The sequence below is a fragment of the Euprymna scolopes genome, chromosome 27 (genome assembly GCF_053919585.1).
Source record: "Euprymna scolopes isolate OS-2025 chromosome 27, ASM5391958v1, whole genome shotgun sequence".
Classification (NCBI taxonomy): domain Eukaryota; kingdom Metazoa; phylum Mollusca; class Cephalopoda; order Sepiida; family Sepiolidae; genus Euprymna; species Euprymna scolopes.
In genome coordinates, this window is record NC_136508.1 from 71,162,462 (window position 1) to 71,187,518 (window position 25,057).

At 33.7% G+C, this 25,057-nt stretch overlaps 1 protein-coding gene across 1 annotated transcript in view; it reads right to left on the bottom strand.

The window, feature by feature from the left end:
- Positions 1-25,057, bottom strand: part of LOC145248915 (sex peptide receptor-like) — a 1,158,544-nt gene that overhangs the window by 350,221 nt on the left and 783,266 nt on the right. Inside the window, exon 6 of the mRNA XM_080110699.1 lies at positions 18,816-18,851. The gene's annotated coding sequence lies outside the window, so the exon portion shown is untranslated. The remainder of the gene's footprint in view (positions 1-18,815; positions 18,852-25,057) is intronic.

Here is a 25,057-nt window from a genome sequence, read left to right on the forward strand (position 1 = left end):
TAGCAAACGCCATACACACAAAGCACATATACATACACACACAACACACATACACACACACACACATATATATATATATATCCATACGCACACACACATACAACGTTTTAAAAATATTATAGAAAAAATCTGTAGGAGTCCTTTCACCAACAAACTCATCAAGAGATAATCGTTAGTATATCAAATGATGCAAAAGAGCCAATTAACTTGTTATGCAAGAGCAAATACTCGGGGATATATGAGTAAAAAAGACGAATAGAATTCGTGTAAAATATACGTAAAATTATATAAAATACATGTACAATTTAGATAGAGCAGGTATGAGAACGATACAAATATATTTCCGCGCAATTCTAATGATTAAACAAATTCTTTCTGTCGGCAAAGCAAAGCCCTGCGTTAAACAATAAGACTAACTCCAAAATCGTTAAATAATTTTTAAATTCAGCTCGCAGCAATATTCTGAAACAGTCGATTTTATAGGTATTGGCACAAGCTGGATTTTCAATTAGATGTTGGTCAATGGCAGATTCCGACACTGACAGAGGGCAAAAACTTCGTGGCTTGCCTAGTCTTTTTCTATTCTAATATGTTGGTTGATTCGTGTCTACAAATTAAAGAAGCTTCAACACACATAACAAACATCTCGCTGGACATTGAATTTATAAATGATATTTTTTGTCTTTCGTGATCAGGGGAAATGCAGAGTTCACACAAAAAAAAACAACAACAAAAATAAAAACAGCCGTAACACAACAAACGGGAAATACTTTTTTATCGACTCAATAATCCGTCTGCCCAGACACTGACCAGCAATTCCAATCCAAAGAAGTTTTAAATATACAGGACACTTGGACTCTTGGTGAGTTTGTTGGTTGAAAGTGGTCCCTGGGATTTTGTCGTATATTATTTTTATTATTTTAAGAGGGGTGTATGTTTTTTGTACATTTACAAATTTATATATATATATATATATATATATATATATATACATATATATATATATATATATATATATATATATATATATATGAAATATCACTTATAAAAAGTGCGTCAATACTCGTATAAGCCATAGAGCAGGATATTTTTGTGTGCTTCGAATATATTTAGGGGGAAGTGTGTGCATCTTAGGCTGTTCTGACAAAACCCGGCAAGATAGATTTTATCAACTCGAGAACAGAATCTGTATAAATGAGACTTTAGAAACTCGACGACAATATCAAATAGGCATTCAAATTTTCTCCAGTTCCTATTGTTTTTTTCTAGTAGGTATTAAGGTTTTTCACAGTAGACATTCAGGTTCCTCCAAGCAGGCATCCAAGGTCTCAAATTATATATGTTTGTCTGTATCCATTTAAAAAAAAATGCGTATGCAAAGACGCATATATCATTTAGGTGGGATATCGAAAAGTAGAATGAATTCATAAATATAAAAAGAGTTTACAGATATGGTCACCTCTATTCAAAGACTATGGATACTCACTCCAAGTGTACCTGCCCTTAGATTTTTTGCTAATTTTTGCAATACCACAATGCACCTCTCCTGAGTCGGTGTTGTTAAATTCTATTGTCAAGTGGAGATTCCGGACGACTGGAAACGATGCCGAGATAAGCGGAGTACATATACAGCGACTAGAATTCCCAACTGGTCACCCATCTGGTACTAGTTAGGCTCGGCGTTGCTTACATATACAATAGTAAGCTGAATACTTCCATAGAATGTAAAGAAATAGGTCGAACAGTAGAAAGAAATATAGTAAATCGTATTGTAGACACGTTTTACCGAAAGTGACGATCAGCTGGTCGGATCTGCGTGTGAGTCAAGTGATCAGGTTAGCCGGAGTCAGTGAGTTTGGGTTTGGGTGTAGAGAAGAACAGACGGATTAACAGGGCGCCCCTTCCTGGGGAGGAAACGCTGACGTGTGTGAAAATAAGACCATGAAGTAACGATGCAAGCAAAGACATTCACTTTCCCTTCTTCTGCGATCGACACCTGGAAGGTGAATAAAAACTATATAAAAACCAATCATAATCTTGGAGTGAATGAATATTTGTCCAAAACAGGTTTCCAGTCTCCCCTCCAAGACACAAGATGAATTCCAGGTGTACAAGACCAACAACACATGAAGTTAAGATATGCCCAAAATACATATACCACACACACACACACGCGCAACTGCATATGAACAATTAGATATGAATATATAACAAATAGACAGCAACATTTAGACGATAATAAAACGGCCCCCTTTTATGATACCAACAATACAACAATACCAGATGATTTTATATCCTAAAATCCAGCATGACCAACAGTAAAAATAAGTTAATTGGTAAACAAGTGAGAAGAAAAATAATATTTTTACTCAACGTTTGTGAGAAAAGAGAAAGATAATGGAATAATCGAATTCTTATATATCTGATATATATATATATATATATATATATATATATATATATATATATATATATATCACCATCATTATGCAGCCCGTCAGTCTTGACGATGACTAGTTGCGGCCTCAATGCTTTATCCGTCGGTGTTGGCGTAGTCTCAATCCATCGCCACAGGATTCCCACCTTGACTCCAAACTTGCTTGTGCAGTTTAGGTGCCGTATCTGTTTCACATCAAGTAGACACCTTCTGAACCTCCAATGATCATGTCCAGTAGAGCGAACCCGCGACGACTTGCAGCAGAGGAGGCCGCAACTTCTGGTCGAAAGTAATCTCAGTGAGGTAAACTATTACGGCTTTTCTTTCTCGATGTTGCCCCATAACATTTTAAGGAAAACTGCAAGGCAGCAGTAAGATTTGAAGTCAGAGTTCCCATCTTTTAGCCTTTTGCTGTGATAAGGCCCACAACCCCCAAATGAAACAAATCAAGTGTATATCACAAACAAGGAGGACATTACCTTGAAAACCTAAACTGAAGTAAAATGAAGAGAAACAGTTATTATCAAGATTTCTTGAATCCACAGCAAGTTTAAGTTTAAATCCCAATAGCGTATACATAACTAGTAAATGAAATATATCAATGTGTTGAATATGTATAATTTGTTCTAAAAAAATCCGAAACATTTCTCAAAATATTTTTGACCAATATTAACATTTTTATACAACATAACACCACAAGTTCATTTTGAAAGGTATATCATCGCACCAGCAGAAAGGCCCGGCCTATAAAATCAGAATTAGTGTATTTGATAAGGCAGTGGCGTGTTCGAAATAATTCTTTCTGTTTAGAGCACAACTGAACCATGATACCTGACTTTTTGCATTTACAACTTTCAGTGATGCTGTTATGTAAAGATATTTTATACAATCAACTGTAGATTCTTTACAGTGCAGTATAAACTACACTGTAATTTGGGCTTAGTCTTCCAAGTATCTTTTGTTAATCAGGCAATCAAACGGTTTGAATAAAACAGGTTATTTCAGCGATTTCGGTTACAATAAAAGTATCAAAGGTGGAACATTTGTTGATCCTCATTTTATCCTAGACAACGATGGGTCTATTTGCTAGTATATATATATATATATATATATATATATATATATATATATATATATATATATATATATATATATGCATATTTTGGCAGCAAATCATTATTCAAGTACGTCTGATCGAACCCGACCGAGTTCCTTTTTTCCTAATTTGTCGGATAACATTTCAATTCGCTTAGGGGTCATTTTATTTCGGCTGGCGTGTTGTATATTATGGCACCCATTAACTTTTTCCATTTACCTACCATTTAGACGACACTGTAAAACAACACATAATCTTCCATGATAAAAACCTACAATCGTCCTACATTAGAAATATTTAACTAACAATGGGAAAACTCGGTACCTTGACGATTTCACACGAAGACTAAAATTACTAGAAGACATACTAATGAAAAATATGTTTTGATTGATGTCACTTTGCCGTATGACACCATTACTCATACATTTTTCTTTTAACTATTTAGTTTACCTATGTATTTTTATACTTTCCAAGAACTATCAGTTTTAATCACACCAAGAATTAATCATAATAGACATGCTATGACATGGCCAATATCACTTCAGAAAGAAACTAGAAAGTAAACTCCCCCCACACACATGCCAATTTAAATACAATTAACATAGTTTCTGAAACGATAGTACAATCTATTGGATTTTGTTTTCTTTTTGAAACTGATTTTTAATTGACAAATACAAATTGTTTAACTCAAATATATATATATATATATACACATATATATATATATTTAAATATATATATATATATATATATATATATAGAGAGAGAGAGAGAGAGAGAGGGAGAGGGCAAGAGAGACTGAAATATTCCTATACCAAAAGCGTGATGGTTTGCACAAGGATAATGTTAAAAGTGTTTATGGCATCATATAACCTCTTAAATATATTGGCCCATACACTAATAAGAGCTACAACTCTCGTCAATTACGAGAAACGATGGCATATATAGTGCTGAAGGCATCTCTTATCCTTTCCTTGCTCCAGAGATTGATGTTACACTCGTGTAGGCTGATGCCAATATGGATAAGAACTTAAAAACGCTTTTGTCTTAGAAATGTTTACAATTATTCTGTGTTGGTGAAAACTATTCTAGGTATCAGCTCAATCCGTTTTCGAATTGCAGCGTCAGATGTTACTGTTAATAACTAGTTGGTCGCCAAGCCATGCTGTAGTTATAAAACCTATAGCTGCTTATGAGTATAACCCTTATTTATCGTCATTAATTCTTCAAGTCTTATGTCTATACAAATTGATTCGTGAAACGCTATAAAAAAGTTTATATTTTTCCCCTAACGATAATGTAACTGAAACGCCTTTTATTGATTGATGCACTTTTTTTAATCGATCTGCAGCATTATTCAATAGTAATAAGGGTTCGATAATCCCCATTCCTGATCCAAATTAGGGTGCATATTGACTGTTTTGTTAGAGATGTAGGCCAACATTTGAGGTGTTTAAATAAATTAGTTTTCGTTGAGACATTTCCACTGACAGCATTGCTTATCTGCAACAGTTGACGTTCCTTATACTAACAGATAATGATTCGTTGTAAATATCTCAATTCTCACTTCGCACAAGAGTTTTTTTTAACTCCCAACACCATGTATATATCTTATAATTTCCGTTTTTACGTAAGTTATTCATGGAGGAAATATTGTATTATTGTAAAAAAAAACTAAGTTATTTAAAATAACTGTTAGATAAAAAATGTGGCGCAAGACCCAAAATGGGATAGGCGACTTACGATGTACCTTAAATCAGTTTCCAGGTTTATTGATTTGCAATAGTATGATTCACCGACTGCAATTTAATTGACTGAAATAGCGATCGTGATAGTTGTGATTTTTATGGTGACGAGTGTCAATATTCTTGATAAATGACGAAAATCTCTGGAGTATAATGAACTTTAGAGAATCTTAAATAGCAGTTTGTTCTCGATTAATCGTTAATCATAATCATCTCTCGCATTTGTTCATCCTCAGAAAACCATGGCTACCTCCTGTAACAGTAACTGCCCGTGTAAGTCTAATGCAAGCGTTGCGCAATTACGAACCACACGTCCCCTGAATTTGCACTGCTTCAAAAGTTAGCTTGACTTTTTCTTATAGGCCATTTATTGGTAGTAAACGCATAAGACTCTAGTCCCCTTTGAAGTAATCTCCTGGGCCTGCAATGCACTTGTTGTGACGATCAAATAATTTCTTAAAGGTCCTATGGAAGTCCGCTTGTGAAAGCATGTTAATGACCCTCGTCACAGTCCCTTTCATCTCCTTAATTGTATCAGATTACCAGCCTCTAACGTATTCTATGAGCCATGAGAACAACCAAAAAGTCATAGGAAAAAGTTCTGGAATATAGGGAGGGCAAGGAACTCTCTGGGACCTATATTAATAAAATAGTTTGTGACATGGATGTAGTTGTGGACTGCAGCCTTGGCACGAACTTCGTGCAAATCTACCGCACCTGAAGTTCCTCGCGAATAATTGTGTACAGTTCCAACACTGGCATCAAAATATGCACTTATTGTCTCTATAGACACACGACAGTCCTTATTCATGAAATTCTTTATTTGACCAATCAATTCTGGTGTTATTATTTACCCACTACACACCTCTTCTCATCCCAAACTGCATGCCTGTCTTCTTTGGATCTTTTACGCTACTTAAAAAAAAAACTGATGTTGGATTAATTAAAGATAGTCAAAAAGCAGTTGCAGTCATTTAATACATATCTGTGGCATTTTTTTTTTCAAGTATAAAACCGAATTTTATTGCATATCCTTCTTCTTAAATTTCACTACGTCCAGATTTCATTTTTGAAATTCACCAGCTCTGAAAATCAAGCTTAAGTTGGGTGCATTCCAATGTCTGCTGTACCGGCTAATTTTAATCTGAAATCATAAAAATTGGTTAGTCATCTCATAAGATGTATATCAATAACCTACAGAATCTGTAGGGGTCTTTGGCTATTTAAAATGCCTGTACAAAATGTTTGCAAACTGATCGAATGCACCTCATAGGTAAACACACACCATCATCCAATTTTGGTCATTTTGTGCCACGTTTCGTATATTTTATTTTTAAAAGTATACATCAGTAAGTATCTATTCTCATCAAATAAAATATGTTACAACGCAATCACTATGTTTCTCTTTTTAACGATAGACGATCTTACTGCAACGCATTTTGAGACTGATGACCTCTCCTTTAATCGATCTGCGACATTATTTAATCAATCCTGCAACGTAAAGCTGTTAAACAGATAAAAATCGATCGTTCCTGATTTTCATTAGAGAATAGTGCATAATTCATCTACTAGAAAAATGCGTTTGAAATTTGTTTTCTTATTTTCTGAAAGTGTTTATTGAATTGGAATTGTATGATTCAATGACTCCGATTTGATTGATTAAAATACCGATCGTATAATTGTGATTTTTCATGGTGAAACGTGTCAATATTCTTGATGAATGACGAACATCTCTGGGGTGTAATGAAATTTAGAGAATCTTAAGCAGCCGTTTGTTCTCGAATAATCGTTAATCACCATCGGCTTTTCGCATCTGCTCAGCCTCGGAAGACAATAGCTACCTCTTGTAACGGTGGCTTCGCATGTAATTCAAAGGTAAGGGTTGCGCAATTACGAATCACACGTTACGTTAATTTTCACTGCTTCAGTAAAGTGTCAAGAATTCAGGACGACAGGAGGCAATGTCGAGATAAGTGCGAATATAGTACCTGGAATTCACAAACAATCACCCATTATGATTCTTTGTAGCGTTGCTTAACTCCATTGATCTAATGGAAACCAGTGTATCAACGTTTTCTTTCGTGTTACTCATTACATTTTCATTAATAAACTTGCAATCCAAAATAGTTTTAGCATTATGAAATAACATGGACACATTTTAATATTTATTCTTTACATCGTTTCGTTTCTACGTGATGTCTTTTTTTCATTTTGTACGTCTTCATATATATATATATATATATATATATATATAAGTTAACATGTGTGTCTGTTTGTCTGTCTGTGTACACTGCCCTACGCAATAACTTCGTCAATTTTAAGACTACAGACTCGAAATTTGATATACAGGGTACTGAGATTTGGGGGAATCTTTTTGATCCGTTTTCGGTCAGAAATGTGGCTGTTAAGGGATCAAAAATTCAATGATTTGACTTTTGAGAACACTACGAAACATGGAATTTTAGATATAAGTTCCTTGGACATTGATCTAACTTAATAACTTGATTTAAGCCTGAAACAATAAATGTTAAGGGGTCATAATAGGGGTAGAATTAAAAAAAAATGACCGCATTTTTTTTGCTTAACATATACATCCAAACATCCGGGCAACGCCGGGGTGAAATGCTAGTATATATATATATATATATATATATATATATATATATATATATACACACGATAGAGTGCGTGTTATTTTCTGTGTCACACTGACATCAGTGTCGTTTGATTGTTTTGTACTTCCAATTTTTTTTGTCAGACATAATTTTACCAAAAATTCTTCATGAGTTTGGTTTCGGTTTCGACTATAGCTGATAACACTTATTCATCTATTTTTTTAAATAAAAAAAAACTTACATGTTTACTTGCATATTCAAGCATACTTTACGACTGGGCTTTGTTGGGCTTTCATGCTAACTAATATAAATACTTTTGCAGTTTAAACGAAAACGCTACAATAATATAAGAGTGCCCCCATTTACGATGAACATCTACAAAATGCCGACATCAATATATTACATATGAATGAGTCCCCTGTGGAATTTCCACAGTTTCGGTTTATATATATATATATATATATATATATATATATATATATATATATATATATATACATATATATATATATATATATATATATATACATATATATATATATATATATATATATATATATATACTCCGTCGTCTTCCTCTATTTGTATATCTTCTACGTCATCGTCGTTATTATCATCTTCCTAATTTTAAACAGTCATTATATATATTTTTACTTTTTTTTCTTATTTTATAAATAATGCCTATGCGATGGGAAATAGATTTATTACTAACCGCAAATAGAGCAGGGAATTATGAGGTTTACATCTAAGTTTTAAATTTCGAGTTGTGTTTTTGAATAGTGCACAATATTTAATGCATGGCAACATTGATTGATACATAAAATGATCACAGCTATTAAGTACTAAATAATAATGAGCTACTTAATGACACAATTAGATTATTTAAGGGGACATTCAGACGTTAAATATTACACCAAATCTCAGTTTTATAAATCTAATTGTACACACATTTAATAGATGAAAGGGATGGCATAATCCTATGCCTACTAGTGTACACGTGAAACTCGAATCAAGAAGCTCTGAGTAGAAGGTTAGGTCATGTTCTTTGGTGCAACTCATTTACAACTTAATCCCTAGAGCATAGTTACGCTAAATTTTTGTATGTCGAGTCGTTCCCCGTTGGTATAAGATGATTGTTTAGTGTTCCACACATCACATTGCAACACGCTACACCAATAAAACGGCAACATGGGCGTTCTATTATTGTAAACAGGAGCTTTCGAAATGTTGAATATTAGGTTTACGATTGGTGAGCGTATCAGATAGAAAGGGATGCTGAGCGGTATGAAATATTCAGATACGCGATCTAAAAATTAAGAGTTGTAATGATGGCCAAGATGAAATATTGACGAATCAGTATAATTAATTGCTCCTTTTTATGACGGGGTTACCGCTTATCAAGGTCAAGGGGCCACTCGAGGATAAGGGATACAAGCCATCGCTGTGATAACATCGTAGTAATCGTAAACAGTGGAAATTTAGCATAACTAGATTATTTAAGAGGACAATTCAACAAGAAATTGTTTACATTGGACTTGAAAACGAAAATATTGTAGCCAGGTTTAGGCTGGTAGTTTTAGAAAGATACATTTTCGTCAAGGAATTCACGTCTACGTTTAAACGCCGATAAAGAGTAGGGGAAATTCTTTATAGTGGTTCTAGGATGACGATTGTTTTTTGTGAAAATTTTGCGGTGGCAGCTTACGTTGTATATTTGAAACAGAATTAGTAACTACAATATTTTAGCAGTAAACGATGTTGCAATGGAAAAAGTTCATATGCAATATGAAATTAATTTATGCTGTGATTATTTCACATTGTCAATTAATAATTTCAAAGTGAACATATTACATTGTCAATTAATAATTTCAAACGGAACATATCACAGTGTCAATAAATAATTTCAAAGGGAACATATCGCATTGCCAATTAATAATTTCAAAGGGAACATATCGCATTGTCAATTAATAATTTCAAAGTGAACATATCACATTGTCAATTAATAATTTCAAACGGAACATATCACATTGTCAATTAATAATTTCAAAGGGAACATATCGCATTGTCAATTAATAATTTCTAAGTGAACATATCACATTGTCAATTAATAATTTCAAAGTGAACATATCACATTGTCAATTAATAATTTCAAAGTGAACATATCACATTGTCAATTAATTATTTCAAAGGGAACATATCACATTGTCTATTAATTATTTCAAAGTGAACATATCACATTGTCAATTAATAATTTTAAAATGGAAAATATAACATTGTCAATTAATAATTTCAAAGTGAACATATCATATTGTCGATTAATAATTTCAAAGGGAACATATCGCATTGTCAATTAATAATTTCAAACGGAACATATCACATTGTCAATTAATAATTTAAAAGTGAACATATCACATTGTCATTTTATTATTTCAAAGTGAACATATCACATTGTCAATTTATTAATTCAAAGTGAACATATCACATTGTCAATTAATAATTTCAAAGGGAACATACTACATTGTCAATTAATAATTTCAAACGGAACATATCACATCGTCAATTAATAATTTCAAAGGGAACATATCGCATTGTCAATTAATAATTTCAAAGGGAACATATCGCATTGTCAATTAATTATTTCAAAGGGAACATATCACATTGTCAATAATTAATTTCAAAGTGAACATATCACATTGTCAATTAATTATTTCAAAGAGAACATATCAGATTGTCAATTAATAATTTCAAAGGGAACATATAACATTGTCAATTAATAATTTCAAAGGGAACATATCACATTGTCAATTAATAATTTCAAAGGGAACATATCGCATTGTCAAGTAATATTTTCAAAGTGAACATATCACACTGTCAATTAATTATTTCAAAGGGAACATATCGCATTGCCAATTAATAATTTCAAAGGGAACATATCGCATTGTCAATTAATAATTTCTAAGTGAACATATCACATTGCTAATTAATAATTTCAAAGTAAACATATCGCATTGTCAATTAATAATTTCTAAGGGAACATATCGCATTGTCGATTAATAATTTCAAAGTAAACATATCGTATTGTCAATTAAATATTTCATACGGAACATATAACATTGTCAATTAATAATTTCAAGTGAACATATCACATTGTCAATTAATTATTTCAAAGGGAACATATCACATTGCCAATTAATAATTTCAAAGTGAACATATCACATTGTCAATTAATAATTTCAAAGGGAACATACTACATTGTCAATTAATCATTTCCAAGGGAACATATCGCATTGCCAATTAATAATTTCAAAGGGAACATATCGCATTGTCAATTAATAATTTCAAAATGAACATATCACATTGTCAATTAATAATTTCAAAGTGAACATATCACATTGTCAATTAATAATTTCAAAGTGAACACATCACATTGTCAATTAATAATTTTAAAGGGAATATTTCGCATTTTCATTAATAATTCTAAAGCCAACTTTCTAATACAAGGAAAGAATTCCAATACATTTAACGGCATTTAATCCACATCACATAAGAATCAACGAGAAACGGAAAAAATAACATTAATAAACTATTCTAAATGTGATCAGATTAAATTCAGATACATAGTTATATGTTGTTTCCTAGCAGTATGTTTTGAAGTATACGCAATTGTTCGAACCATTTGCTTATATAATTATTTTCTACTAGTTTTGACCCGAAGTGCGTTTATTGCCTGATACAAGTGTAGCCCTGATTGATTTGTGTATTCGTGTGATATAAGAGGACATTCAGATTCCGATATTGTATAGTTTATTGTGAACAAACAACATAATAATATAAGATAATTTTGGATCAGATATCTGTAACAATCTTTCTATGGCTACATCCGGCCCTCTCGTGGTCGTCGGTCGCCTCGCTAAGTTTACTGCAGCACTCTGGCTAATCAATTATTATCGGATAGAAATGCACAGGTGAATTATTATTTAACCTATTAAGAATTGAATGAAAAATGTTTGCTACTTAGAACTGAATATAACTTATACATATAATATTTTGTTAATATTAATTCATTATTGAGATGAGTAATATTTATTAATTTATTTATTGCCGACTATTATCCGCATCTTTTGTAGTTGTTGTTTAACGACGTTTCGGCCAACTATTCCTCTGGCCTTCGCCAGGTGGCAACCGCGACGGGATAGAAACTCCAAATTTTCCAACAGCATTCTCAGCAAGTACTGTCTTTCATAGTCGTTGTCGTCTCACCACGTTTTTTTTAAATCTTTTTTTATTTTGCCAAGTAAACCGCTTGAACTGTAGAGATTAAATGTCTCTATCCAATGCGCTACGGGCTCTGAAGCGCAGTGGATACAGACGTTGAATCACTACAATTCCAGGTTAGCATTGTCTGAAGCCTGCGGTTTCAATCCTACACAAAGCTAGCGAGATGCTTACTTGGCCAAAACATGATGAGTTCCTACCTCATCGCAGTTACCACCTGACAAAGGCAAGGGGAATAGTTGGCCGAAACGTCGTAAATCAACAACTAAAAAAGATGAGGATAATACTCCGCAATGAAAAAACTGCATCTTATGCATGTTTTCATAAATTATGAGAATATTTTTGTCCTTTTGTACGTCGTTCCGTTCACAGCTGAACGCCTTGAGGTAAAAGTTTTACATGTCACAAAAAAAGAGACAATGGGTAATCTTGTAAAAGTTGCTGTTCGTATAATTGTTAAGCAAGGATTGCGAAATCGTAAAACTCACTTCTAATTCGGCACTTCTTGATGACAAGAGCAAAGAGAAATACAGAACAGCTGGAAACAATGCCAAGATTTTCAATGAACACGAACAGCGCTTATCATTGTCATATGAAAACTCATTGTAGTAGTGACCAGGCTCGCCGTCGTTTAACTTGGATGCCATTAGAGGAACGGGTATATAAAGGTTATTATGGTGTAAGTTTACCAATTAACAATAAAACTTAAAATACGAAACAAAATCCCGAATTGTACAACACGTGTTTTATTTATGCAAAGGGGGGGGCCGCTTTCTGATGTGGTAATGCGACAAAAACCTAATCCAAAAAAAGCAAAATATATATGATTTCATTGCTTTCAGCGCGGGAAAACCAACAGAAGAGGAAGATGCAAGAGGCGTAGTATATTTTTGAGGTGGACGATAAATGGCAACGGTGGCAAAACAAAAAAAAACGGCCAAATCCTAAGAGAAACGGGACAGTTTGTGCTCAGGCTTAATGTGTGAACCACCGTCAGAAACAGACACGGGTGCATATGGAACAATATTGTAATCCATGAGAAATGTCCATTTTGCATCGATTTCTGGTGCTGTAATCCCCAAATTCTATAAACTCTACAGAGCAAATTACCTTGCCTAACAGATAAGGAAATGCAAATTGCAGGCAACGCAGTTGACATTCGGTTGATTCTCGAATTTCATGGCGTCTCACCCGATCAGACAGTGCCCGGGTGGTTTAATCAGGTGGAGCTGGCGTGGGAACTTTGCGGTGTTGACAGCACCGAGGATGTTTTACCATTCAGCTTTAGAAGTGGTTCTCTGTCAAGATACGGACAGCCAACCTATGATCAGAGAAAAGATTAAACGAAGCTGAAACAAGCCCGTTTCGTGGTTTTTGCACAGAGCAGTTTTGTTGTATTCGAAGGCTTATATCTCGTTTTGTACACCTCGAAGAAGCCTTTGACGAATAAGGTTACCGATGGATCAGTTGCGTTTTCGTGTCAGAACTCACCGTCTTCGTTAGACAACAATTGCGTAGGTACTTAAGTATATATAACATAATCCATAAAAATATTATTTTTAGAACACAGACTCTCATGACAAAAAAGGAAGAGGTGGATGAGAAACATAGAATTCTTCCTCATGTGCATGGTGACGCACTATCATCCTCCAAGTAGCAAGACGCAGTCGCAGTGCAGTGTCACAATCGTGGTGTCCCCAATCACTTTGCCAGTAACTTTCGGCAGCACATCACAACAAGAGATACATTGCTATCAGTGCCAGCAATAAGGACATGTCGCGTCACGGTGTCCTTGAAACGAGGCAAGAGGCGAGATGACAGCCTCTCTCTCTCTCTCTCCACATAAGCTAGAAAAAGTTCTCCTCTGTGATAAAGTAAAATCAATGTGCTAGATCAGATATAGTTGGTCGATTCTGTGCATTTCTCATCTGTTTTTAGTGGATTGTAATGTCAACCTAAAGTAAGAAAAAGGTACCGCGATTCTGACGGCAGGCAGAAAATGTCTGCATGAACTGGCATGCTGATGATCAACAGAACACCATTGGGATTTGTTTTTATTCTGGGGAGAGACTTTATCAAGAAATTTAGCGGTGTGCATATTGATGAAGGAGGCAAAGTACATTTTGCTCAGGATGTATGGCTCTAAATGCGACAATAGAGCAGAAACAGCTTGACTTTCGCGCAGAGTTCGGCAAACGCACGATATTATGTAGTGGCATGGGAGAGGTACAAAAAAGTACCGGGGTGTAACCTCCCTGTTCAGGCTCATGCAAAACTACAAACTAGGATTGCTAATGGGTCGTTATTCTTTATCCAGAGGAAGAATTTTGGTCCGCAAAGGGCCTGATCCCGTTATATCGTTAGTTAATAAACAACAGGAATTGTCTGTGCTCGACTACCGGAAACAAAATGAGCTCTTAAATCCATATATGACCAATGCAGACGTATTCATCGACAAGTTAGAAGAATGGCGGCGTGCAGGATCGAATGTTTGACTTTCCAAGTAAATTACTCCAATCACAATGACTTTGTCACAGAGTACGAATCAAGAGACAAGGTATTGCCTGACCTGCATGTAAATCAAACTCAAAGTGGCACTTTCCATTATGTAAAGATTTGATGCTTATTTTATGAAGGACTTGAATAGACAGGCGATAACACCTGCTTATACTGATTACGTGTATATCTGACGTCACCAATTGGTAGAATGAAAAATGTATGACGCACCTCGCAACACTATGATTACAGAGGTTTTTTTCATTGTTCAAAAGAAGTCTTGACGCAGGACTTATGATGCGTCGATGATCAATACCTTAGTGTATGGTTGAAGCTTTCTTGCTACCGACGTCTTGTTGGTATATGATTGGGTTGTGCTAGAGCATGCTTGCTAGTTACATACAGAAAAAAGACTCCTAACATTTTAACTTTGATATACTCCATACTATTATTAAAAAGAAAAACACTTGGCATTTCTCTGAAAGCTGCAACGGATCATTGATATTGCTTATGTTCATACCAGCATCTCTGATATTCATACCGACAGAACCAAGGTCCAAATCAAATCTACGAAAGAGATGCTCATTCGAAAATGATAAAATTGATGAAGGAATACGCGCTGTCGATAAATATATCCTTTATCAAATCTAGGCCAAACAAGGTAGATCAACTGACAAAAGGGACACAGCGGTGTATAGTGCAATTAAGAGCTTGTGTGTCATTCCTGCACTACACCCTGTAGCTCAGTCGGGCTTGGGCAGATATTGTTCACAAAAAAAGCCGCCATCCTGGTGTAAGATGAACACATTACTTTGACAAAACATATTGGTCGTATAAACCATTATCAAAAGTATGAATACTGTCAGTCGATCGATCCGCCGCTCATGCATTAATCAGAGCTTTAAATTTCAAACATGACATCATGTGGCGATGTATATTTCCCACTAAAATGGATCCTCTCATTTGACACTGATTGAATTCGATCACGCTAAGTTTGCAATTATGCGATGCTTTCCTCGCGAAAGTACGAAAAATATTCTCAAATAGTTGAGGGCGCTTTCTATAAGTGGCGTCAGCCGACAGAGATTCTGACAGATAACGCTAATGCTTTTCGGGGCGGTTTTATTTAAACCTTCCTAGATGAACGAGGAATCAAACTTCCATTTCGAGTGTAGCCAAAAAACGGTGAAAAATACTGATATCAAAGATGCCGATGACGTCACGCAAAAAGATAATATGTACAGCATGTATTGCTATTAGTGAAAGGAATCCATTGAACAACAGTGCAAACAACAGATAACTTTCTTCGAAACGGGTGAGCGAGTGTGAGTAAAGGTTTATCTGGTCAACATCAAATATCCAATACTAATGATTACTACGATACTATCTCATTGATTACAGTACACGCAACAACACGCAATAACCCTAATCCCCTAAGCGGGCTCCGGGCCTTGATAAGTGCCGACCTCCATGTAAAAAAAGACATACAACGAAGCATGGGGTGAGGGGTGTGACAGATAATACCAGTATACAAAACATATCGGTCGACGGAACGCCACGCAATATGAAAGATCTGCAACCCACAGTGGGCCTATGCACCTGAACAGTCTGTTCTGACATGTCTTCAGAGAATGCGAGTAAAACAATATGACAGTTGGAGGGAGACTAGGTGAAGCGGCACCAAGTATAAAAGCAGGCTATGCCTCTTCCGATGACACTTCGAATAAAGAGCCACTAACTGCACCAGCACCAGGAAGCACAGGGCGCAAAAGGCCACCTCACCTATGTTTTCAATGTGATCACAGGACCAGCAGAGAGTATAGTAGAAATACTACAAACATACTGTCATCAAGAAAGCAAAGATTATGCTTTCTTTGCTGCCAATAAATACGAATTCTGCACAAAATCAAATATCATTCGATAATATTTTGTGACCAAAAAGCATGGATTGCCCTGGTAGTATTATATTTTCCCAAGCAGCATATATCATTTGTTTGGCTAGTTTAGTTATATTAGCCCCATAAGATTAATGTAAAAAAAAACACGACTAAAATTGCCATTCTACTAACTAAATTTCATATAATATTAAATGAAAGTGCTAAATATGAAAGTATTCTATAATAACAAATTAAATTTAAACATGATCAGTTATATTGATTTCAAATTATATGGTTTAGTCACAAGTGTATACACAACTGTTACGTCGCCAATCACAAGGAGGCACAGGACTTGTTTTACATTAAGCCTCAGAATCTGTAATATAACAACTTACACGTGAATAAATAGACAGTGAGCATAACTTGCGTACCGTTGTCCACACACTCTAGATTGCCAACAACTCTGAATGCAATGGAAATGCATAGTTAATGTGAGTAGACATTGTTCTAAGTGCAGGATTCTCCAGTAATTTACCAGATCGTGGTTCAAGTAACAATTTACCAGATCGTGGTTCAAGTGACAATTTACCAGATCGTGGTTCAAGTAACAATTTACCAGATCGTGGTTCAAGTGACAATTTAACAGACATTGTTTCAAGTAATAACCTACCTAGCTCAATTTCTAATAATCTTTGAGAATTGTCTCACTTAGAGCAAACTACCTATCCGATTGCAGAGTTTAAACAAGGAAATATGATTTGTTTTATTCAATAAGATCTCGAACTCCGCGGGTTTGGAATTGGACTTTTCTATCTCTTGGATCAATAGCTAATAAAGGCTCACAAATATAGTCTACCAGTCATTACAACCAATGGCAAGAGCCTCTTCAGGTAGGAAAAATAGAGATCATGAAACAGTACACTGTCATAGGCACACAGACACAGCCGCAGACACAGACACGCACAGGACCACAGACACGGACATACACACACACACATATATATGTATATATTCTATTATACATCTACATAATTTGTACGTATCTATTAGCAATATATAGTAACACAGTGCTGTATTCTTAAGTAGACCTTTTAAATAAGTTCTGAAAATTTTGCCATAGATGGCTTTATTACCCCCAACACACATGCATATTTAAGATGATAACGACATATATTTCAGAAAAATTATACACGCCACTTACAACCTAGGACTACTGCAAAATTATCTTAATAATGATGGGTTTTAATTTAGATTTTGATTTTCGTGAATTTTAAATATATTTTAAGACATAAGTTAAATCCTATTGGAGATAATTTTATCCAGGTAATCCTCGTTTATACAGTTCCTCCTAACAGATATCAAACTAAAAATACAAAGCCGAATATCTCTGGAATCCAACCATAATAAAGTACAGAGGCATTAGGGTTTATGCCTCATTTGTGTCCAAATTTTTACACTATTATTCTGAAATATTAGTCACCAGAATATAATTTATAATATAGAATTGAAAAGTCGATAATAAATTAAAAAAAAATGATGTCGCATATTAACACCAGTGTGTATTTATAGAAGTTTAGCATTTAAAAACCATCTCGTCCCTTTTATATCTTATATATATATATATATATATATATATATATATATATATATATATATATATATATTCCTATATGTATATATATATTTTAAAGGAAGTATTGAAATGCAGATGAAACGTCGATACATAATTTTGTTTGTTCTTTTCTATCTCTCCATATATAAGGATATATATATATACATATATATATATATATATATATATATATATAATAAATTATGATGCATATATAGTAAGTTATCAAATATATATGGCTATTAAGCTACACAGAATATATATATATATATAAGCATATATTTTTATATGCATTATTTGAATATATATATATATATATAATTATATACATATATGTAGAGAGAGAAACAGACAGAAATGTAGATATATATATATATGTATTGATATATATGTATTGATATATACATTGCAAGTATATATATATATATAAATATATAAATATGTATGTGTGTGTGTTTATGTATAAAAATATATATTGAATAGACATATAAACAATGTTTTGATTTATTGTCTTTTAAAACATACACTTTTGAATTAGGTTAAAAACAAGTCAAATGGGTGACATACATTCCCCTCTCTATTGGGCAATGTAATGTATATCAATGTATATCAATGGGGAATAATTAATCAAAATTCAAGGATAAAAAACACATTTAACATACCTATTGCTTACAAGTTCATTCCCTCGTCGCGTCTATCTACAATAGAAATAAATAGATAAACATTAGAATAGAAAACTCAAGTTACATATAACGAATAATTTTTCGTGAGTAAGAGACAAGTTCCTGTACAATATTGAAATTTTCGGGAAAAACAACCTGGATTTAATACTTAATAATGAATAATTGGAGTATGTTGGATAATTCAGTGCGTAACGTAAAGACACCGGAAGTTGACTCGTTTAACCTAAATATGGAATGGAATCACTCAGCATGAAATTTAACTATGATGCCAACGATTACATTATTTCAAATGAAAATGTGACATACCCATGGATAGATGAATGCACAGATTCTCTTAAGGGATGTATAAACGCAATTAACAATCAGTTGGAATGACAAAATACGCCTATCATTATGTTTTTGCCTAAATTAAAGAAAAATAACAAAGTCTTAGACTGTATTATCTGTGCGTTCCTCTGGTGAAAATAAGCTCATTCTAGATTAAGGTCAAGTTTCTCTTAATTCAGAGTACCTATTTTAGGGAGCTGAATTTCCCCGCATTGAAATAGACACTGTAGTTAAATTTGCTCTCAGGAGGAGATAGCTAAATAGATATAACAAAAGAATGTTTTAATCTATATAAACAAAGCACTAGACTATGTGTGTCTGCCTTGTTTAAATATTAAACCGATATACTCTTACGCTTCTGGTCGCATAACACGGTAATTAATACAAAATATCACTTAAATACAAAGGATGATTAATAACAAGTGAACTCTTTGTTTTAATGAATAAACAAATCGTATATCCACAGGTTGAAATGCAAACTGTTCATTTCAACTTGCTGACATATTTTAAATTTTTTTGCGCATGCCTAAATTCAGTTTATTTTTTATGTCTTTTCTATTAAATTTTTCTTAATTATCTCTCGATAACTCTACTGGTAGAAGACGCGGTAGGAGGTAGGCTGCGATGTTGATTCAAGCTGATGACACTAAAGTCTCCTTTCTTACATTTTTTTTTACAAGGTAGTCATCAATTATAAAGGCCCGGAAGCCACTCGGGGATAAGGGTTATTGCGCGTGCAGTAGATTTATATTAGATATTTGATAAAGTGTCTTACTTAAGGGGGCGGTTAATCAGAAATTTGTTTATGTTCGATTTGAAGACATCCGGGTTGTAGTCATGTGGGAAACAGGCAAACGGAACACAGTTCCACAGACGCGCAAAATCACTACTATATGTTGTAGAACGGGGAAAAAAGTCCAAAGGCCCTAGTGTTTTGATGTAATGTTTTTAATATAATAAACTAGTTATGATCAAAGTTCATTTCATTTGAACAAAACACTAAAAAACGCGGCCTAATTAGATTTGGGACACGTTTTTTGGGGGTCATCCTGTGTTACAGAATAATGATTTATTAGAGACTTTTAAATAGAAAATATGAAAATCAGAAAATATAAATATGTCTATAGGTTTTGTAGATTACTATATAGTCAGTATGTTTAAATGTGATTTTACATACAGTATCACCCTGGATACAGCATTACATCTTAATAATAAAGTGCAGTAAGTTTTATAATACACACATTTATAATCAAATAACATTATATATTACATGGTAAGGCGAGACAAATATCGTAACCAGGGGGCGGAAAACACTATATTACACATTGCAACCTAACAAAAAAAACTACCGTAGGCCGCCGCATACGGGGTTCTACTGTTATAGAATTACATATGCATAACCTGTTTTAATGTTATTTTAATTATGATAGGTGAAAAAATTATTTTATTTATTGTGGCTTGACAGTCATATGATAGTTCGTTTTGGCATAGTAATACACCCGTAAGCAAACAAAAATAATGGTGTGGTAATAATTGGTGAAAATATTATTTTAACAAGATTTATCATATAGTCTACTTAGAATAGTTTAAGAAAAAGTGAGTATTACTTTTGAAAATTTTAAATTGTTTGTTTGTTTTTTGAGAAGACAGCGGGTATTTATACTACTTCATAAAAATTTCTAAAAGTTTAATAGACAAATATCTATCTACTTTACACCGTATTGGAGTACGTTGAGCATCGTACATTACATCTACCAAAATTACTTCTAAAAAAAGTCATTTTACAGGGTAAAGCGATGGATGTGTCGTCTAACAGAAAACTTTTATTGAAAAAAAAATCAATTCAGGTTACTTGATTATATAGTATAGATGAGATATATTCAACCACCACCTCGATTTGGGTCGGAACTTGGAGCATGCCTTTTCAACGAGCGCTGGCGGGAGCTCGTCTAATATTCAGCAAATGGAAGCGATCAGGCTGGATTTGGTATTGTGTGAACTCATGTTGGTGATGTTCTCGATGTATTAGAAAACGAAGTAAACCATCAGGTTCAGGTCGGGGGATGGGGGGAGAGGGCCCAGTTAGAATAGAGTACAAACTCGTAGCACTCCTTCTAACCCCAAGCTTGAGACTCTTTGAACCTGTGGACCGGCGTCAAATCCTGCTGCCACGCCCAGGGTCTGCTAGCGATCACCTAATTGCACCAGGATATCACCACACTCTTCAGCACACCAAGGTTTGGTGTTGACTTTCCAGTTGACTTTTAAGCTTTGAGGTGGCGTCGTATGACCCTCATTAAACCACACTAATTACCATAACCATGACCGTAAACTTCGTTGAGCTGTGCATTAAAGCGCAAAACTGTCCGGATTTTAGGGCACTAACAATAGTCTTTTTATCTGAATTAAAATCAGTAGAGAGCATGAGTTGTTCAGCGGCGCACCTCCAATCTCGCTCGTTGAACATTGTTTCACTTTCAGACATGACTGCGATTGCTCTTTGAATTTGTACACAACTGACCAACTAGTTTATTTGTTTTTGCAACAAAAATAAAGAAAACCAGTTTTCATCAAAGGGAAATGGAATCATGGGGTGTTTTTTAGGGAAACAATTCTATTGTTCAATCCCATATTCTTTTCTATTTTTATTTAAAGTAAATTGAATAATCCCTTATTTTTATCTTCATAATATTTAAACTCTGGCAGTATAACTCGAATATGTATATACTTCAATACTGATAGAGCAAGGGGTATACCCATAATAAAACTTGAACAAAATAGAAAACATGTTCTTTATTTTTCTTTGTTTACTTTTATATTTCTATTAAAATGCCGTTTTTTATCAAATGTAACCACGAACAAGATAGAATCTCCTGCGTGGAACAGACTGGCTTTCGGACTTTAGGCTGCCTTGCATAATACACACATATGTTTATTTATTTTAATATCGCATTCACAATTAGAGGCCTGTGAGTTAGATGAGTTCACAGCTTGGGACACATTTTATCTGTGAACTGTGAGTTATTTACATATGATGTATGCATTCATTGTTTATTTATCGTTGTGTGTGCACGCAATTTCACTGTTGTTTCGATACTACCCCAGCTCATAAATATATTATACTTCATGCAGATGTCGCATGCATTATAACAACGCCAATTCTGTATCAACTATATATAATTATAAATAAAAAAAATAAATCTTTCGAATATAGCCCGTATTTGCATAATTCATATATATATATATACATACATATATATATATGTATTATATATACATACATATGTATATGCATGTATGTATTATATATATGCATATATATATATATATATATTTTATACACACACATATATATATATATGCATTATATATATATACATATATGAATGCATATATGTATATATAGTGGGTTTATATATTTAAAATTACATTCAGAAAGAATAACTTTTCAAAATAAAAAAAAATTTTGAAACAAATAATATAATGTTTAAAATAATATCCTTTAGATAGATAGATAGATAGAAAAATTATAATATAAATTAACTATATATATTATAACTAAAGAAAATATATATTATATTAGAGATTATATATAAATACATATATATGTACATATATTATATATATAAATAAATATATAAATTAAATATATATATATATTGGAGATAAAACCAATGTATGTATGTATATATATATATATATATATATATATATATATACATATGTATATATGATTAAATATAATTATATATAATAATGTACTGTGTTCTTTATTTTAAGTTCGCCGCCTCTAAAGCATACACTCACACACATCCACATATATATAGAGAGAGAGAGCGAGAGGGAGAGAGAGAGAGGCAGAAAGAGAGAGAACGAGAGAGCAAGAGAGAGATAAAGAGAGAGAGTTAGTAAGATAAATAGAGAGAGTTAAGATACTATTCAAACTAGCTTCCTGTTAATCCATTGCATATCTTTTCTATAGAATGACGCCATTTTTTCTGTGCTACTTGTAAAAAGAGAATCTTATCAGCTGAAACTGTCTTTGCGCAATTAAAATAACGAATCTAAACGTTATCACATTCGGAATGGCAGCTTAAATGAATATACGTGTGGTCGTTTGTGAGTGAAGCCTTTATTTTACGATGTGAAAACTGTTTTTCGTAGATAATTAAACGTGAATTCGGCGATGTATTATTTGTGTTGAATCAACACGTGGCTACTGTTTATGAAACACGCCGTTAGTCGGGAGTATCAGGAGTACAGTATGATTCGTCGCTGCTGATGTTACTCATTAAATTCCTCATTAAACACGGATGTTATATAGCATTCACTTGCTAAACATATAACCCGAACAGAACAATATCGTCTCATTTGATCACTAGTTGATATGTAACTCTTTGTCAAGATTCTCCCATTTTATTTTTAGCCATGAATATTGCGCATTCGAATTTCTCTTTTCTCTTTTCCCTTTCTGGCAAGACTCAAAAATACCAAGCTAATGGCAAAGCAATATAGTAGAAATTATAACTTCCATTTTGCTGTCGGTACGTAACTAATATATATTTTTACTAGCATAATGGTTAACAAGAGTTAGGTAGATGGTAAAGCAATGCTTTGGTGGCTTGTGATGATGGAACGTTTGTATGGTTTAATTATATAATAGGACGACCTAAGTACTTATTTATAGTTGATTTAAACCGACCATGTTGTAGTCAGCTAGTAAGCAGCCCCACGGTTTTGTATCTCACAGACGGACAGTTGAAGAAAACAAAATACTTTGTGTAACAAACCGCAGTTTGAAATTCGGGCCAAGATCAGAGTGTAGTATCTGTTCTGATGATTCATTAAATTAATTGGTCAATGTAGGGGAGATCTCACATATTGAGATATTTTTTGGTTAATGACAGAGTGTCGCCTTTTTTTTGGGGGGGGTAGCTTCCCCCCACATTAAAAATGAATTTGAGTCTGATTTGCTTTAATGAAGAAGCAAATAAATACCAACAGATCGCAAGTGCGCGTATATCAGCTTATACAAATGTGCGCGAGATGACGTCACGACAAAGAACAAATGCATAAAAAAGAAAAATGTATGCACAGGCCGTGGAATACGTAAGAATAGATGACCACTTCAGAGAAGATGATCACGCTATAGATACTTGGGTTACGTTATAGCAGATCCGAAAATCACGTATAGCCGGAAAAAGATGAATAAATATCTTTTGCTATAAACCTGAAACAAAAAGTTAAATTTCTTTCCTCTCCCTTTTTTATGTTCCGTGCGACAGAGTCTACAACGTGTTTGACCCTTACATATAAACAGGTGTGTAAACGTGTGTAACTTTACATTTGCTCATAAAATATTTGTTTATTTTTGGGGTCAGATAGAGGGAGAAGAAAACAGTTGACCATTATTGTAGCTATACGTATTTGTTGGGAATATTTTACATGGAAGCTGTGCTTAAGAGAAAGTACGGAGGCGAAAGGTTCTCTTAGCGGCCCTCAACGAATGTAGCAACAAGGACTTTGAATATATAAATGTATGTGTACGTATAAATGTTTACATGCAGTCTTTGTTTGCCTGTTTATTGACGCGTAATTTTATGAATACTCGCTTGCGTGACTATGTCAGTTGCTTGATATATAATGGCATAAACATGAGCTGCAAGCAAACATCATTAAAACTGATATTATTTGTAGCTTTCTTAGTCATAACTGGCCAATGCTCATCCACATTGTCTGGACGGTAAAATAGTTGAAAATCTATTGAATAACTTGCCCGTTGCAAAATTTTAATATATAATAAAACTGACAAGGAGACATGGCGTTGCCAGGATTGAATGAGGGTCGATAAATATTCCGGAAAATGCTTTCATAGTCATCGAAGTATATGAATT